The 19,872-nt window shown below is 46.7% G+C and overlaps 1 protein-coding gene across 1 annotated transcript in view; it reads left to right on the top strand.

Moving 5' to 3' along the window:
- Nucleotides 1–19,872, top strand: part of plxnb2b (plexin b2b) — a 135,859-nt gene that overhangs the window by 18,045 nt on the left and 97,942 nt on the right. The window contains exon 2 of the mRNA XM_037106996.1: nucleotides 6,806–6,992. The gene's annotated coding sequence lies outside the window, so the exon portion shown is untranslated. The remainder of the gene's footprint in view (nucleotides 1–6,805; nucleotides 6,993–19,872) is intronic.

The following is a 19,872-nucleotide window of genomic DNA, read 5'->3' as shown; positions in this document are numbered from 1 at the left end:
TGTCTGCCCACTGCCAGCATGCCACAAATGACCACAGGGACACACATTTCTCTTTATTGTTCCAAAGCCCTGAGGATGGGAATGTGTTTGTGCCTGCTGAACTTAACTTTTGTAAGGCTTGAGCTGCTGCATCCTCTCGCTTGATAGTCACATTCACCTGAAGTGCACCTTCACCACAGGGGCACTTCAACAAAAACCTCTCTCTTTCGGAAAGTGCATACACTTATGATAAGGCAGCACTCTCTGATGTTGTTTTTCCCCTTTTCTGCCGGCTGCGTTTTTATGAATTATGCGCTGTCTGACATATCTGGAGATGAGCCTTTTCCAACGGAAGTCATCAATCGTAGCATCGTCAGTGGCGTCAGGCCAGATTTTGACACTGTCCCATGGCATTATAAGTTGTTTTTTTTTTTTTTCATCTTTGAAGTTCTATCGCCTTCGCCATCAAGTGTGATCAAATAAGATTACTTCTCCCAAGTGTGCAGTGCAACAATGGACCTTTGTGAAAGTCTCCATGTGTCCCACATCCACTCTGCTGTCTAAAGGTCTTTTGAGGGGTTATTTTTCCCAGAGTGAGCTGCGCTAATTGTAGCCTAATGGCGAGCTGTTATAGCAAAGAGCGGTAAAAAGCAGCCGGTTGGTGAGGCTTGCTGCCTTTTTCCGGTGCAGGCTGATTACGCTGTCTAGTTAATGCACCCTCCTCGGATACAAATGGAGGGTGGTTATTGCGCCAGGAGAGACAGTCAGCCTGTCAAAATCGCCCTCTCTAACAGACAAGAGAGAGAGATAAAGAGAGATGGAAAAGAGTGAGAGAGGGAGAGAGAGAGAGTATATTCTGGAGAGCCAATTTCACTGAGGGGATAGAAGCGTGGTAGTGCAATTATGAAATATAGCTTTCTGTTTCAATAATGACCTTTTCTCAACAGGCTATATATAGGCCAGTGTAAATGATTTAGGGAATGGGCTATAGTGTCATATAGATGATGGCCTATGGATTCCTTCTGAGGGCAAAGACAGTTTCTGGTGAAAAATTGTCTCTTACTAGCAGTATGTTGAGGAAGAATGGCGGAAATGACAGGTGGGACACTGGAGAAAACAGTGTAGGGCACTTCAGCACTACTCCTCTCATAAGACTGTTGTCCCTCTGTCGCTGTTAGTCACTTCCACTTCCTATACTTGGTGTGTGTGTGTGTGTGTGTGTGTGTGTGTGTGTGGGAGTGCGCGCCTGTGTGCATCTGCTGCAGTACCACAGAAGAAAAAAAGGGCACTCTCGTGGGCTGTTTTTTTTTTTTTGTTTTTTTTTTTAATTTCACCGTAATTAATCACCAGAGGATCACATGATTGTCTCAGCTGAGTGTTCGTTTTCATAAAAACATCTCCTTCAGCGCAACTTGGGCTGCAAGTCACACATGAAAGCCCAGCGAAACACGGGCCTCAGCACTGCTGCCGGTTGAGCCAAACACCCCACACTGGCGTTGCTTACTACGCATCTGTCTGGAACGGATGCTCAGAGGTGGTACAAGCCAGACACGCAAGTTTTTTGGGGGAAAATAACCAGGGGTCAGGAACAGAAGCACTCCTGTCAGACCTGCTAATATGAGAAACAGACAGCGGCGGAATGTTAAAGAAGCACTAAACTAGAAAACATATTTGACTGAGTTAAGAGCATCCGCAGTGACCTGAAATATTTATGAATAACTACTCACCAGCAGCAATTACACATGCACATACAGCATCTATTAGCATGTTTACATACACTTAAACACATCTTACACCCATTACAGGTTATCATGTTTTAGTGTGTCTTGAGCCCAGTAGTAGTGCACCAATACTCAGTCCTCCTGAACATCTTGCTCGTTAGCAAACACCACTGTAGTCCCCGCCGTTTCCCACTGTCGCTCTGACGGTGACCTCCAAATTTCTCTGAAGAGTCTCCCGTCACCGCCATCGCACATTAAAGGGGGCTTCATTTACTCTCTACACGTCAGTAACAAAGCTGTCGTCAGCCACAGAAGCTTGAAACAAAGTTAGCCAGCAGACCCGTGGAAACTAAACACCCTGCCACAGATTTAACTGTCTTGGTTTCATCCAACTGGACAGGTTTAAAAAAAAGAGTAACGGCAACACTCTTTATTTGAGTTTTATCTCCCATGCGTCAAAAATGCCAAATACTACTATGTTACGGCAACTCTGAGAGGACACATTACTTTATGGTGCCGTCTGGAGAGGTACCTTTTGAGGCAGGCGCTCCCTAAAAACATGTTATTTTATCAGAGGTGGGGCTTTATGTCCTGCGTCACAGTAATCTGTGCCCAATTGGTGTTCTGGTCGACTCATATGGGGTAGCTCGTTACTTGTCACGTTAAACCATTAATTTTTAGTTTTTGTGATCATTGCTGTTCCTGTCTCATGCAGAACCAAAAATGAATGCTGATGTATTAATGCAATCCAGACCACCATGATCTCTTTCAAAACATTAGCGAGTACTTTCATTGCCAAAATCTGTCCAAACGGCACCTGAAAAGTGGAAATATTGATGTTATTAAATAAGGTGTAACAGTAAAAAGCTTTCAGCCAAAACTTTGAATTCATGCTGGTCCTGTACACATTCCACCCGATCAATCTGTGACTTTCCTTATCTTGTGATTGAGCGTTTTGCCTAAAGGCTTACCACTCCAACCATCTGTCTTACAAGGCAGAATATCATGTTCAGTGCACATAGATGAGGTTAAATACACAGATTGTTGAAAGCCATGTGCTGAGACAGATATATATCTTATTATATATAAATTGCAAGAGCTCCAAAAATGAAACGATATATTCAGCTTGAGCTTGTCAAAGAAAGGATTCCTTCCACAGGGACACGGAAAAAAGGAATGCTATAGATCTTTGTCATAAAAAGGATAGAATTTGTTGTCGATTACTCTTTTGTAGATTGTATAATTGTCTAATTGTCCATCAAATTGTAATGCATCACACAAATCTAATAACCAACTGCCACATTTAACTTACTAATGATATATGCACCCATAAATCATTATTCCGTCTTTGTGTTGGCTCACTTCTGATGATGTTTGTCCTGATTATTTACAGTGACTCGGCACCTCTGGACTGTGAGATTCTTGGTTGCTCCTGTCGCAGTCTCGGTGTAATTAGATGTTGTGGCCACTCTCATTTGTGTTTTTTGTCGTCGTTGTGTTTGTAACGATTGCGAAATGAACAAATTCAATTAAATCAGATTATATTCCATCTTAACTCACATACACGCCCACCGACTCGACACACACACTGACACACAGACACACACACCACCAACGCAACCCAGCAGTCGCTGAGGGGAAAGCCCCCCTGTGGTGCCAGTGTACAGCCATGCCTGACTCCACACTCTTATTATCATGATTGCTTGCGAAAGGTGGCGGGACGCTGAGTCCATTCAATCTGCCTGGCGACTTCATAAAGCGGCCGCCGATGGTTCCCAGTGGGGCCCTCATCAGCGGCAGAGAGCAGCGAAGCGCCTCTGGACTTTGCTCTATGAAGTGACAATAGTTTTCCTGCCGACAGAGGGAGAAAAGAGAGCAGGGAGGGGTGGAAGAGCAAGATGGCTGCCGAGCAATAGGCATCTGTTCAATGCCTCATAGGGAGGTCATCCAGGAAGTAATGGGGTGAAACGCCGCGGTAGTGCAGTAGCTGTCAGTCAGTTTGGACATTGTTGGGTTATAATGAGTGCCTGTTGTGAGCGGTGAGCACCTCCATAACTAGGCAGCTTGCTTGAATGTGCACCACCTTTCGCCTGCCTCTCCTCCGGTAATCTCCTTCATCCGTCTTTGTTTTTTCCTCCTCACTGAGAACTAGGCAAGTAATGCTACCCGTGGACCATTTCCCGGGCATAATCCAACATCTGTCTTGCACACGTCTCTTGCCTTGGCATTTAAACCTTCACTTTCACCCCCATCCTTTCCTACTCCATCCTCCTCCACCTCGTCTCCGTCTTCTACAGGGCCCCCCCCCCCCCGGTAGCCGTCACAGCATCTGAACGATTTCCTCTCACTGGGAGGCTCCTCAGAGTCACTGTGGCAGTGTCAAACGAGGCTCCTATTTAAGCTCATTAAATGTTTCCAAGAGAATAGGAAATCAATGGTGCATACCAGTGCACGAGAACTTTTCTCTTAATTTAATTTCCCCTCCCCCTTATCTGTTTGCACATCTCTCTCTTTCTTCGTTTCTTATCTCTCTTGCTTCCCGGCCTGTCGTTCTCCTTTAAGCGGTGGAGGAGCGGAGGTGGTGGGTGAGGTACGGTGTTGGGGAAGGCTGGGCCTAACAAAAAAAAAAACAAAACCTTGCCCTCAGAAGCCATTTCAGACTCGTATTAGTGACAGGCACCATGGTGAGGGGCTGTCCAGACCTCTCAGTGTTGTTTAGTACTCACCACACGGAGGACAATCGTCTTGAAAGTTTTCGCTCACACTGACCTCGGGCCCGGAGTTTCGGCTTTTGTTTCGGGCCATGCTGTTAAGGGAACAGGTTGAGAGCGGAACAGAATGTTGCAGCGAAGACGTGGCGGGGGGGGTGCAGCGTGGCGACCGTTTGGGGTGGAGGTGACCCCAGTTTGAAAACACTCATGCTTGCTTCCTTGCTGACTTTCACTCATGTCTGTCTCTGTCTTCTCCTCATTAGAAGTTTTTTTTTTTTTGGCCATTCATACTTCTTATGCGTGTGTGTGTGTGTGTTTGTGAGTACATGTCTGGCTCTGCTTTGTGAAACCATGCCTGGGGGCTGGGCCTGCACCTTCTCTGGAGCTCCTGTAATTGCTCTTTTGGGGCCTTGTCTCTGGCTCCGAGCCCGTCTCCATCACTCTCACTCTGTTGTTCTCCCTCGCTCTCCGGCCTCCTCCCTTCCTCTCTTGACCCCCCCTTTTTCTCCCTACATGGCTCATTATGGCTGATCCCCACCTGCCCAATCTGGGAGTTTTCTCTCTCCCCACACACACACACACACACACACACACACAGAGCCACTCAGCAGTTTTCAGAGCTGCCTGTAGCTCAGACGTTTTGTGTGCTATCTGCTATAAAACAGCTTTGCTAATACTGTTTGGCCGAGAAGTGGAAACAATGGCGCCGTTGCATTCCCCCCCCCCCCTCCAACTGGAGCAAACAGACAGTTTCTCATCTCCGTTCTGGCTGTCAGGGTACACTTTTTCATTGAGCCCTAGCCCTTCAACCCTAGCTCCCGCCTTTTGTGTACACCAGCCCACAGGCTTCTAACCACAGGCCTGGACTTTTCCACTTCCAGTCCAGCCCTCCCTGCAGCCTGTCACCCAGCAGCCCCGCCATGCCTGTTCCCAGGCTAGGGGGCTTACTTTGAAGGATAATGGATGTGGCCAGTTGCAGCTGCTCAGCAGCAGGGCACTATCATAGGAGTTATCTAAGGGCCTGAGTGGCCTGTGATGAATGGCTCGGAGCTGTGTGTCTCCACCGATCAATAAGCCACTAGCACCCAGATGAGCTCGATGCCCCCTCGCTCCCCGCTCCCTTCTATCCACACATATATCTCCCGCTCATAATCTCCCACTATGTTTGTGAACTTTTCCCTCCAATTCATGGCCTGAATTGGGCCATTGATCTTTTATCCTTGGCTTGTTTTGAATAAAGGGCCAGTATCTCCTCTCCACCCAGGCATGCAAGGTTTCTGACAGCAGTTATTGCTACACTGGTGGCAAAGCGCACAAACATTACTTTAGCCTGATCGAACGCCCGTAATCGGAGAGGGAGAGCAGAGAAAATGAGGGATAGCGAGTATGAAGCTACCTCCCCCCACCTCTGGAGCACCGCTGAGGCTTCCATCACCAGGCTGATGCAAGCAGAGGTCCCGTGTGGATATACACGCTCACAATGCAGACACACACACACACACACACACACACACACACACACACACACACACACACACACACACACACACGTAAATACCAAACAGTCTTGCTGTCAGGGCTCATTGAGCGCAACCTGTCCCAAAGCACCCCAAACAGCCCCGCCCGATCGGAATTGAAATGGGATGTTGTCACTTTACTCTCTCCTCTGTCTCATGGTTGTGCACATATGTATGTGGTGTCTCTCCGGACCACCAAAGCATGTAAATTTGGATCTCTACTGCAGATCAACAGGTGTGTCATATCTACTGTATGTGTTGGTTTTTTGATTGGTCGCTCTGCCGACGAGGGGTTTGTGATGAAAAGAGCTGACTGGAAATCTATCCCCCCTTTTCCTCCAGGGACTTTCAGTAGTCTGTATCTTCCTCTCCTCCTCCTCCCCCTCTTCTCTCACCTCTCCTCCCACTCCCACTCCCCTCCTCTCCCCCTCCAGCTCTGATTCTCCCTCTGATCTGCCGTTGTCTCTGTCACAGAGAGCAGATTCTCAGCCTGGTAATTGCGTGTCTACTGGCCACCACACCTGTTGCTGTCAGTGCAGCGGTGTGGGAGAGAGGAGGGAGCTGTGCCCTCTGGCCTCCATGGCTGTAACCCCCCCCCCTCCAAGCTCCACCTTTGCCGCTGGTGTAAACCCACAGGGAGGCAGGAGTGCAATACGGCGAGTGTGTACATGTGCAGTATAGGGTGCTCTCACCGTTAATTATGTTTATCTGTAACCTTGGAGCTTCACCTCCAGCTTGTGTGTCCGTGCAAATGCATGTGTGTGTCTTCGAAAACCCTGCCAGTGCTGATGGTTTACTCTCTCTCTCTCTCTCTCTCCCTCTCTCTCTCCCTAATCCTCTCCTCTGCACCCTCTCTCTCCTCTCTCCCCTTATCCAGAGCTCGGGCCCTTAATGAAGCTGGGGGTCAGCGGCAGTGTGCGGCTAATTGGCCAAGTTTGCCCGGGGCTCCGGCTGCCTGTGATTGAAGCGTCCAGTGAGGGCCCACTGTGCAGCCGCCGCTGCAACCTTCTCTGTTCCACTCCAACAGACAAGACGCTCGCTGCACCCCTGTCTGCCTCTCCCTAGTGAGTAGCCCCCGAGGTCATTTCATTTTCACTCACATTCCCAGTACTTTGTCCAGTTTTATTTTCATCTCGTGTCATGTTCACACAACGAAGGGTCTTGACCTTCTCTGAATCGCTTGTCTTACGTGTCATTACATGTTCCTTCTGCTAAACATTTATCTTTTGTGCCCTGCAATTTTCTGATGTGTCTCCTCTTTCACCATTGGTATTCTTTTTTCATTGCCAGACTTGTATTCCCACACTCTGTCCCAGCATTCTCTCACTTTCCTTGGCTTGTGCCACCCTCACACTCTCTCCTCGCTTGCCACGGTGGGATTCGGGCAATTACTACGGTCCCCCATCGGCCAGCAGCCAGAAAAAAAAAAAAAAAAAAATCAACTTCCAGCCCCTGTTTCTTTCACAATGGGCTCGGCAGTCCCAGCCCTGGCCAAGCTGTATCACACTGTTCTAAGCTAACAGGAGGGGTTGGAGGCGACAGCGAGGGGGGGGTGCTTCTAATTAGTCGAGCCTCCACTTTCTACTCGTTAAGGCAGTCCTGGCTCCCATTGTTTGGCTGTCAGTACAAGAGCAGAGGTAGCACGGGCAATAGTGAGCTCTAGGGAAAGGAGTGAGCAGATAGGCTGCAGCGAGCGGAGGGAACGATGGAGTAAGGCTGCAGCTTTGCTACCCAGCAGATAGTTGATCGTCTCACCTGGGAGTTTCACAGGCGAGGGTTAGCCACCAAGTGCCACAGCACACCACTGAAAACCCTTTTTGTTATTGTGCTCACAGAAGTGGAACATTGTGCTTAGTAAATGGTCAACACTCTGTTTTTTGTGTGTCAGGAAATGGTGGTCCAATTATAAGTCAAGTCTTACTCCGCGAGTTAAAATAACTTTTGCTCGTCAGAACTTTATTCGTACTCCGGTAAGTTTTCGCACCAGTTTATTAAGGCTTCGACTAATTAATTTTGCTCTGATGCTCATTAAATGAAGATCCCCAGCAATTAACTGCTGCTATAACAGTGTTATATAGACAGCTGTAAAAGCTTCTTCTGTCCAGATGGTGGCAAAGTTACCATGATTCGCTCAGTCGATGAGATAATGAAAAGGTGAGGAATATCTCTGTGTCATTCCACGCGATGTACTGTACTCGGGTTCACCTGCCGTTCATCGCTGCCTCCCAAACAGTTTTTTTTGTGGCGTGCTTTAAAACCCAAAGCTGCCACAAAGCTTCAGGCCTTGCTGGTTTCTCGGTGCGCTACACTCGTCCATCTGTGGAGGATTTAGCTTGACAGACAACTCCCTTTCTCACTCATCTTCCTCCTAATCAGCTGTTTGCTTAGGTCATAACTCATGTGCTCTACTTTTCCATCACATTTCCTCCAGTGCTGCATGCCTGCCAGCCTGCCCGCTGGTGTTAAAGATAAACAAAATATGGCTCATTTGAAATGTAGGCTACCCCAGGTGGTTGTTCTGGCTGTGCTGAATGAATCGAGCTTGGGTGGAGAGATGCTTTTCCACCCCCCCCCCTCGAAGTACTTAAGGTACACTTGTGACCCAAAACACAGTGCATTAAAAATTCACACCTGTTATTTTTAGAGTTTCGTCGTCTCTTTGTTGCTCCCACACTTCGTCTAACATCCCAGAAAATTGTGCAAATATCATGGTAATGACATGCTTTTTGGTATCCACGAGGATTAGGAGGTGTCAGTCATTCCCCCCTGGAGGATTTCACTTGGCACAACCCTTGGAGCAAATAGGTACTTAGGGATGAATGAATTAAGATGCACAAGAGCAAACGGATCTTATCTTTTTTGTTTGTCCTTTTTTGCCTCTGTCCTTTTCACACCTTTTTTTTGGTGTGAGTGGGACTCATAGTTTTTATTTTTCTTCATGTGCCACTCATCTTTTTTATCTGCTTTTTTTTTTGTATTTTTAGTGCTTTGAACGTGCGTTTGTGCAGTGAACTCCTCATTTAGTTTACTTTTTCAAACGCTTCTTTGAATGATACAGCACGAATAAGTAAACAAGACCATTTAATAATGGATGGTGATACCTTTGACACGTAATATCTTTCAAAGAGGAAGCCTATACAAAGTGTCGTTTCTGTACAAGGCTCCATGTTTGTTTGGAATACTGCTAGTGGCAATAGTCTTAACTGTAGCTCCTCTGAAGTTGGTTCAGGTTAATCAAGTGAGCAGCAACATCAAAAGTCCTTTACAATATTCAAAAATGAGTCAGAATTTAACTATGCGTCCCCAGAGATGAGACTGAATAATTCATTCGTCACGCTAAATCAAAGTGATGATCCTCACTTTAATGCCTGTGATCTATGGTAATGCTGAAATTGTCACAATGGTGTGTAAAATGGCAATGTGTCATGTCATCTAAAGCCTAATTACTATGTTAAGGTCAGAGTGGAAGGAATGAACATGTTGGAACACCTGATGCTCCCGCTGTGTTTATTTTTTTACTCTCCGGAACCCGCAGAGGATCATTTCTGTCTCCACTTCCAATGTATAATTCAATTCCAGGCTTTTAAAAATTAATCATCACCAAAGCGAGGTATTGCAGACAGTCCCGGCATAAACTAGCACCTTTTTAAAACGTGTAAAAATTCTGCGAGCCTCCTCCTTCAGACAGACCTGCCAGATGATAAACGTAATCACTGCAGGTCAACACAGACAAGCGGCCCCCATCGCCAGCCCAGGCTTGGTTTTGCTCATCGAACACAGCAAATGTCATGTCCTTGCGGTACCAAAATAATATAAAACACCTTGTTCCTGACTCATCACCCCTTCCTCCTCCTCCTCCTCCTCCTCCTCCTCCTCCTCCTCCGAGCTCCCCCTACTCCATCGCGGTACTGCAGTCCTCCAGTTTTCCATCGCCCCCTGTGAATATCCAAGCTGTCGAGGCTGACTGGGCCGAACGTTTTCTTGCCAGGGCACAGTTGGAACAGATCCGGCCTCCGGGCCACATATACTGCTTTGCTCCAGCCCCTGCAAACAAGGCCTGCCCTTCGCAACTGTCATCTAAATGCTAAGCGCTTTGGATCGCCACGGCAGATTCCTTTTGTACTTTATTTAATCGCTTTTTTGAGACTGCTTGTCCTTTCGGAACGTGATAGCTTTGCATGCTTTACAGCTTGCTGAGCATGAGCTGCTGTTTGAGGAGGTTTTGTGATTCACTGAATTTGCACAGAGTCACCGACAGAGAAAGAGTCATTGTTAATCAACAAGGTGTACGATGGCAGGAATCCGTATAGATGATACAGATGCTCTTTGTTTGGGCTCCCTATTTGCGGATTATGGGCTTTTCTTTTCTCAGAGGCATAGTATTCTGAAGCAACAAAGTGTTGTAATGGTTATCTTTCAGTTGATGGTAGAAGACCTGTCTGCTGAGTTAATCGCCCATCTGCACCCTTGAGGGCTGAGAAATGTGGCCGTCAGGCTTTATGGGAACATAAGCTAAACAGCCAGGCCTACTTTGAGGGGAGGCATGTTGAGAGACAGACTCCAGACGAGCCTCTCAACAGTTTGATATCAAATCCACAGACATACAAATCTCCACAATGATCTGCCAAGTTTCTGCAGAATTCACTGGAGCAGGAATAGCAGAATTTCACACCCCCGCCCTGAGCTCCTGCTCGCCTCCTCTCAGCCATCGCTGGACGGCGCTTGGCAGCAGAGTATGATAGGAAACATCTGCGAAAGTCAGCGTGTGTGTTGGAGGACTGGTCGAGTACACTCACCAGATAAAGATTTGTCTTTTTATGTTTTATTAATTGTTTTAGAGGCTTTTTTTCTACATGGCAGTAGACGATCAAATTATTCCAAAATGGAGCCAACAGTGGAATGACTGAAATATAAATCAACAACAACTGTTTTAATGGTTAAAAGCTCGGGGGCTGATGTTTTAAAATTTATTCTGCAGCCCTGTTGGCAGATAAACGAGCAGGAGCGAGAGGGAAAAGAATAGATGATAATGCACTTCCTTTGCAGCTAAATTACTTCCTGTGGCTGACACGGAGGAAGTAAAGGCAGCATCGGGTGTCATTTTTCCACTTTTACTCAGTTTTCTGTGGGATAACAATGTTGTGTATGCATGCTGACTGGTACATTATCAGTAAAAGAGCTCTGGGACAATGATTCAGCAGGTCCCCTGGATGCTTCTCTGGAGCTGCCAGAGATGTGACTGCTCAGAGTCACTGAAGTCTCTTTTATTTGGGTGTGCTGAGAAATATAAATAATGAAATGGAGCCAGTAATTGGTGGTTCTTGGTAATTAGGACCAAGCTGTCAGCTAGCAAAGTTGCAGTCTGATGGCGCCGCAACAAGGGCAGTAATTACTATTATCTATGGGGGTTGTTGACACAACAATAATCCCATTCTTAACCAGGATAGCACGACTCACGTTTACTGTCCCCATTTTTAAGAGGTTCAACCACAATAATACCAACGACATGAATCTTAAGTATTTGTGTTAATATCCGTCAAGTAGTCAACACCCGCCGTTAACGTGACCGGAGAACGGGACCACCCCCCCGTCCTTGAATTTTCTGCTTGGTGACTGTGTGAAGAGGTTGTCCATATTTTTCATTAGTCAAACAGTTTGACTTTTTCCCTTCAAGCGGCATGACGCCCAGCCATAAACAGCATTATCAACCATCTCAGCAGGTTTTCTAATACCCCTGTAATCCTGTCATTTCATTCATGGATACTGCCGGGGTTATTCTGGGCCTGGAGCGTATCTTCCCGCCTGTCTTTGCTCCTCTGTGTGAGAGATTGGATTCCCCAACTCCCCTCTTGCTCCGTCTTGCCACACACACAAGCACACATGTTCACACCGGAGTGTTCGCTCATCTCTTGTCAGATCCCCGAAGTGTAAATGGGCTGGTCAGACCCGATGATGTATAGGGTGGAGGAGGACAATGGCACCGTATACCCAATGTAGGTGATGATTCCTGGTTGCGGATAATAACCTGCCCTTGCCGAAGTGAAATTCCGCTCATCTGGCTCGGGATTTACAAGCACAGCAGTTGCCCCACGAGATGAAGAAAGTGAATGGCCTCAAAAGCAGGGCACCCAGGTGACATTTCCTCCTCCACTTTCATGCAAAGTAATGAACCTGCCGGAGACTCGCATGACTTTATGCAAGAAAGCGTGAAGTGTGATTATTGGGTGAGTCGAAGGGGGCAGCGTTGGGACGTGAGGGTGAGTAAAAGGTGGATGAGTTGCTGGTTTTTTGTCCCCCCCCCCACCCATACAGTTGCAACACACAACACACAAACTGCATCGGCTCTGAATTAAACATGTGGCACGTCGTTGCTTAAGGCGTGATGGACATTTAAACATATTGCACGGCAGAGAAAATGGCTTTTTCAGTGGGTTATTTATGGTGAAGATATTGTATTCATTTGATTATAATAAAACATCCATTACACACTGAGTGAATGGCATGGGGAGGTGAGGCCGGCAGAGTGCAGCTCAATGTAATAACAACTGTGCGTCTGCTCCAAATGAGCCAAGGAAAAGAGCGGGTTCCTGGAGATATTAGTTTCCTTTGTAGGGTTGCTCAGATCTGGTGATATGCTTTGTGAGGAGTAATAAAGAAATATATCTGTTTTTATTGTGCCTTGGCGACAGAGTTATGTTTAGAGCTAGTATAAAGAGCTGGAACATGGCGTAAAATGATATTATGGCCCATTAGGTGGGGGCCCGAGCTAAGCGTCGCTAGCGGTAACCGAGGACTCGGGGTAATGGGGCCGCAGCGTATTGTCTGTGATCTGCTCTTTCACTTCTCGCTGATTGAATCGTCTACATCAGTGGCACTCCATCTCCTGGGGAACCAGAGTAGACGAGGTGATTTTGGCTGAAGACATCACTCTGTCAAACCTGGGAGATAACAGGGTGGGGGAATTGGAATGGGGGGCACTCTGCAATGTAAAGGAAAGGTGACGTTCTGCAGTTGCAGCGAGATTGTTGTGTGGAACAAACTGATCCCAAGGTGTATGGATTGTTTCATTTCGGAATAGAAATCATCTTGTTCTTTATAGCTGCGCATAGGGTCTACCGGAACAAAACAATAATAAAGCAAGTTTACCTCAGCTGGATTTCTGGCTGTGAGGAGAAGAAAATATATCTGTTCTCCAGCTCTGCCGTCACGTGGTTTAGGCCTGCTTATGCTGCAGTAAAGCCTTAACCAATACTCTCAAGGTTCTTAGTTTCCTGACCTTGTATCTCTGTCTCTCTGGTGTGGATCTCTGCAGAGCTCACCCTCCACTGCTGGGGCTTACCCAAGTGGATATCAGGGTGGAAGGGCCGGGATCATATTAAGGTGCTGTTCCGTCTGGCAGAACTTTAATGTGCCCTTCCCCGAGGACCCACTCCTGCTCCACATACTGTTCGGAGAGGTCTGCAATGGTTGAGAAGCCGTAAATTAGCATACCTGGCTGCTCAGGAGTCTCCCGCTTGAGACTACACCCAGTACCCGCCTTTAAACTCAGCTTCACCTCTAGTCCTTGTCAACCCACACCCTTCCAGTGTGAATAGGCAAGACATTGTGCTGAGCGGCATAGTTTATCTGCTCTCCTGCACAGCCAGCATGGGGGCTTGGGAAGTAATCTGAACCAAGCAGGCAAAGAATTCCAGGCATTCTGAATGGAACCAGATGTGTGGTTTTTGTTCCCTCTCTGTGATTTTTATTTGCACATAACACGGAGATACAGAAACCGACATAAACGCGCTTCTGGGTGCGTGCTCACACACATACATGCAATCAGAAAAAGCCTGCAGGGCAGTCTGGCTTTCATAACAGAACTAGATGATATGATAAGAAGCGGGATTGGCCAGAAATGGCCACTGCAGGGTTGTTTATGTTTGCGGAGCGTGCTGGCCCAGCAGCCCCCCCCCCCGCAGCTCTGAAACCGAAACCTTAGAGGAGGGATGGTACAAAATGAGTGGAATACGAAGTACAACCACTAACTTGATAACAAGCATAGACACAGTGCTCTTGGAAGAACAACAACACTATAAATCAAATGCTACTCACCAGTTGGAGGCACTATTTATTACATTCATTCGACTTTTCTGAAAAAGATGCCATATTATGCAATTTCCTACAATATCTTTGTAATATATCATGAGAACACTATAGCCACAATAGCCTCCAAATAATTTTTCAATAAAGTCATTGAAATTGTTTTGGATACATTGAGATATTGACAAATGAACCTGATTCCATTAAAGTCTGGATGCTGTGTAGATATCAACAGAATGCTGTAATTTACTACTAAGCTGACACATACTCTATTGAAAACAGTACAGGAGCAATTTATTTAATGTTTTGCCTCATCAACTTCTTTTACCTTTGTAAATGAATGTTTATTCTGAATTTGATGTCAACAACATTTTTGGAACAAGTTGGCACAGGGGCAGCAAAAGACAAGGAAATGAAACCAGGAAAACACAAGCTAGGCTTGTACTTTGCTTTGTGATCAATAAGTCATAAACAAAAAAGTGCAGTGTGCCTCGATAGTTTTTAGTTATGACTTATTGATCACAAAGCAAAGTACAAGTCTAACTTCTGTTTCGAAATGCCCTTGGATCCAAAGAGCAACTGTTATTCTAGTACCTACATTTGTGCAGCAGCGCTCCTAAACCAATCTGCTGTTTTTATGAAAGAGTAGGAAAGTTGTGAAATTCTGTAAAAAAAAAAAAACCTGTTTGGAACATTCCAAAGTTAAAGGGGTGAATTGGTAACTGATGATAGTATTATGGTTGGGTATGAAAGAGGCATCCTCTCAAAGGCTCAGTTTTTTCAGAAGCAGAGATGTGGCGATGTTAATCACGTTCTTAATCACACCAGTGTATGAATGATATTACTGCACAGGCTTGGGATGACTTTGTAAAACCGTTGTTGGTAAACAAAGTTGGTTTGCAAATTGTTGCATTCTGTTTTTAGATTGATATGTTGCAAACACCTGTTTTGGGTGGAGATGATCAACTCAACAAAAATCGACCATCCTTGTAGCGATGTGGAAGGTGGCTGATAAGCATTTAGTGTGAACCTGATATGCCACATTTGATACACATCAACATTGGCTGTATTTGTGGTTTGCAGGATCATTAACTGCAAACGATAAATCCTGGTGACTGGGCTGGGTTGTAAAAGTCTTTTTTCATGATTGACGTTTTGACTTGACGTAAGAGAAAAAGCACAGTTTTGACTAACGATACCAGCGATGGCTCCACTCCATTCGAATGTCTCAGTCAGCCACGCCGGAGAGCCGTCATACACCAGATTACACCAGATTTCTGGAACTGCATCTTAATGAAATGCCGCCAATATTGTTGATAATTATAGCTGCGCTTTTCCTGCTAATGTGTCAGTGTGTTCACCAAGAAAAAGCCCATCGTTTGGAACATGGCATTACAGAAATGGAGAATGCATAAACAAGTCTGATGTGCTCATGATAACCACGTTGTGTTGCTTTCTGTCTCAAATTTTGAAAACTCGGTAAAAATCAAAGTTAAACAAATGGTTAACATCCCCAGCTGGTTTCTGGCATTACACCCACATTGCGTAAGTGTTGACCCCGAGGCCCGTGGCTAAAGCACTTAGATGATTCCGCCAGCAACACACAAAGGCTTTTCAAATCTATTCCACGTCCAAAGACTTGTTCCTCCTTCTTCTTGGCTCCACTATATACCATCAAAGGAAGTGGTGTTCATCGGCCGGGGTTTTGCTGGCAGGAATGTGTGACTAAGTGTGTGCGTGCTTGTTGCCTGAACATGTAGGCCCGTATCAGCCATCACCACAGGAAATGACCAGCCGTTTGCTTTGAAGTCCCGGCAGACTTTTTCATTATTCCTACTATCTCTGGAGACACAAGGCGACAGACCCCCCCACCCCCCTTTTTTCCCTTCACTGATGCTCTGCACTCACCCTCCGCTGCTCCCCACTCAGAGCCTTGCCACCAAAATGCCTGTTAGAATGCAGAACAAGCAACTATTAGCATAGAGTATGGGAGTGCTGGCCGCCACAGGGCACAAACCCCACCACTACCCCCTCAGTTCTTACACACCACACTTGCCTGAAAAGGCTGAGAGGGCACGTGTAATTGCATTTTCTTCTCCCCGTGCAGAAGCTCGAATAAAAGATACGGGAAATTCTAAGATTCCCAAGCCTGGCCCGTCCTTCCACTTCCTCTTTCTCAGTTATTCCCACTTGCCTCACCGCTCACCTTCACCCCCATCATACTTCCACTTCCTCTCCTTACGCTCCGAGCATGTCGAAATGTGTGGCGTGCGGAGATGAAATTAATTGGATCGCGGTGCAGAAGTGTTCAGCCCCCCCATGGCGTACTGCTGCGGAAGGTAGGATTGGCACGCGCTCGCCAGAACTTGCTGCAAGACCAAGGCTCGCTCCGCTGCCAGTTTGTGCCAATCTGGAGCTCCGCTTCCTACACACAGACTTACATGGAATCGCATCTTTTCACACGCGCATGCACACACACACACACGCACACACACACACACACACACACACACACACACACACACACAACATACACACACATCACTCTCCTAGACAAACAGCAACTGTCTCTTCTCCACTGGTTCATACAATATATATGTACAACTTTCAGAGCAGGCAGGCAGATGTGTTGTTTATCTGCCAGTAGGGCGCATGCCAGCACAGCATGCCTGGGTTGGGTGTGGTTTAAATCTGGGTTAGGAAATCCCTTGTCGGGGTTATTACATGCAGTAATGCTAATGAAGCTTTTGCTCCAGTAAATGGCATTACCAAATGGAAATGCTAACCCACATGTTCTAATCAAGTATCACAATTTACAGGGACAAAATCCTAATGACTTAATGGCTGGTCTGCTAGCACCAGGACAATCTGGATCTTGTGTGTGTGTGTTAATGCAGGCTTTGATGAGACACAAAAGCAGGGATTCTGGGCTGCAGTCCTGTTTATGTGAAGTAGATTTTATAAGCATGAAAGCTGGTTGATTTGTTTAGACCTGTTCCAATTCAGCACCTGAGTGCCTGTGCCACTATAGCTTAATGAACATAAACCTCTTTTTGTTTTTTTGTGCAGAATCACTTTTTCAATCAAAATTTCAATGAAGTATACCAGCGTTCTAGTTTCAGGGTGCTCCGGTGGACAAGAGGTTTAAAGCAATGACCATAAACTGCATCATCCCCTGGCTTGGGTCCAGTAGGGCTTCCTTTGTTAGATGTTGTTCTCTGTCTCTCCACCTTAATCGTCTGTCATCTCTCTACCGTCATACAGTGGCAGGAGATCTGGCCAAAAATAAATCTGTGTAATCGCAATCGTGATCCACAATCTGAATTCCAATCTTTTTTTTGTCAATTCTGAAAATGCTGTGTTCACTGAAATACACCATGAATTTAAAAGCCGCATAAACCAAAAACATTGCATTAAAGAGAGTTCTTTTTTGGCACAAGCACAAGTACCTCTATAATTCCCGTTTCCTTATTTACAATCCTTCACCCAAGAAGAGCACCGTGAAGTAATTCGCACATCAGCATAGCCATCTAGTTTGCTACTGGGGGGCGATATTCATCATTTTTCTGATTATCGATATCCGTGATTTTTCTGTCACATTGCAGATAAAATAAACCCACTTGACAATGTGCTGAAAATCTGGCTCTGTTGTAACGGCCTGTCACACACGCATGTCCTGCCCACGGGCCTAACTGATCGGTAACACATCACAATTAATAGCCTACAAATGATAAAATGATATGAGTCTGCGAAAGTAACTAGTAACTGACTAAATAAAATTAATGTAGTGGAGAAAAAAGAAATAAAGTATACAAAGTAAAGTACCTCATAATTGGACTTGAACAATACCTGAGCCAATTGTACTCAGAGTCATTTCATCACAAGTTGTTTTGACTCCAAGATTAAATTTAATTTAATTTTACCGCAAACAAATATCCTTCCCAGTTATCGGTCTCTTAAAATCTGACCAATGCCAACTTTTGTTTCAGTATGCACTGCAAAGGACACATTTCGGTTAGAACTCAAAAAGCGTTGAGGTTCAGTTGTGTCTCCAGCTCTTCCATTATGTGCGTGGAGCTTTGTCTCTTGTTGTTATAAATGCTTCCTCTGCACAAAGGTTGCTATTTGTTTCCTCCTTGCTGTCTGATCAGTGCTGTGTGGCTGTGGCTTTTTGACTTCTCTGTTTGGCCTTCTCCCTCCGTCCTGCTGGCTGCCTTTTGTCTGATTTATGACAGTCTGGAGCTAATGGTACAGAACCAGGATTTGTGTCCGTGGTGTTGTGACTGGATCGGTGCCGGCTCATTGGCCTCCTCACGTCTCTCTCTGTCCATCTCTCTCTCTCTCCCTCTCTTGCTCTCCCTCTCTCTCTCTCTCTCGCTCGCTCGCTCGCTCGCTCGCTCGCTCCCTCTGGATGAGGTGAGCGACGGAGTGAGATGGCCGGTGAGCGACTCGGCCGTTGATCAGTGTCCCCGCGCTCCATCTCATTCGTCTTCCCTACACCCCCCCTTGCTTCTTTCCGCCAGAGCAACCAGACTGCACGCTGGAGGAAGAGCCGACTCACCTTCAGACAAGGCCACCAGACCTCGCCTTACCTTTCATCCCTTTTCATCCCTCTTACTCCCCCGGCCCTTCCTCCCACACACTCACACTCACGCACTCACACTCACGCACACATCCTCCCCTGGCTCTCTGTCCCTCTGTGTCGGCGCTGAAGACCGGGGCCAGGCTGCGTGGCAGGCAGGGGGCCTTGTATGTGGAACTGTGTTAATTAGCACCGGAATCTGGAGACGAAAGCCACGTTATCTACCAGCACAACCCTTCTCCTCCAAACCCCCCTCATCTCGCTCCTTCTTCCTCTTTCCCTCTCTTTATGTCTCTGGAGGTTGCTTCCATCATGCCGCTTGCGTCGCCAGGTTTGTGAAGGATGTCGCTGCCAGCTGTCTTTTTCATGGACGGCTGCCAACCTCTCCCCATATCTTCCGTCCGTTGTCATTTCCTCGTTTATTCCCATCTCTCTCTCTTTCTCTCTTTCCCCCCACCTTCCCTGGTTTATCTGTTAATGAACTCTGTGTCTTGAGCCTGTTTCTGTTTTCCAGCCTTGTCTCAGGGAGAACGTGTGTGGGGTTTTTTTGGGGGGGGCGGGGGGATGAGGACAGGGTGTTATGGAGCCCTCGTTGGCACACTGGCGCAGCGGTACCAAGGTCGGGCAGGGCGGAGTGCGCCCAGGTCGGCAGACAGTCTGTGTCCGCCTCACCATGCCAGCTCTGCAATCTGTGAGCAGTGTGTTAAGCGCAAAACAGACACTCCATTTCCCCCTCGGCCTGGCCGCGTTTGCCTTCTTCAGCGGCCCGAGAAAGGTCAGAGGAGCATGGGCAGACAAAGACGGCTTTATATCCCATCTGAACAATGAGAATCCCAAATCGATCGGGCAGCTTCTGCTCCACCTTCCTCTCTTTCCATCAAACCAAGCAACATATTTTTTTGTGGGGAAACAGTGCTGCCATGGCACCTTCACCCCTGATGGAGTTCTTTTGCGCCGTGAGGTGAATCAACGCACACTCCATTTATGAGTTTTAGATGGAAAGAGATAGCGAAAGACCGAAGCGGAGCGCTAAGGCACAGTCGATTTATCGTACATGTGTCTGAGCCGCTTCATGTAGAAAGCTGTTGAAAGCACCGGCTGATGTAGCCCACACACTCTGCCGGCCTCATTCAAGCAAAAAGGGGGACTTTGAATTTATCTATCTGTGTGGTATCTCGTGTGCATGAAAGTGAATCCATTTGTGTTTCTGTCCGTTGTAGTCGCTGAAGCAGCCCTGCCTCCCCTGGTGTGCGAGTGCTGTTAAGCTCGCCTGCACTTCA

Source organism: Acanthopagrus latus, chromosome 8 (assembly GCF_904848185.1).
Source record: "Acanthopagrus latus isolate v.2019 chromosome 8, fAcaLat1.1, whole genome shotgun sequence".
Lineage (NCBI taxonomy): Eukaryota > Metazoa > Chordata > Actinopteri > Spariformes > Sparidae > Acanthopagrus > Acanthopagrus latus.
This window is presented reverse-complemented; position numbering and strand designations above follow the sequence as displayed.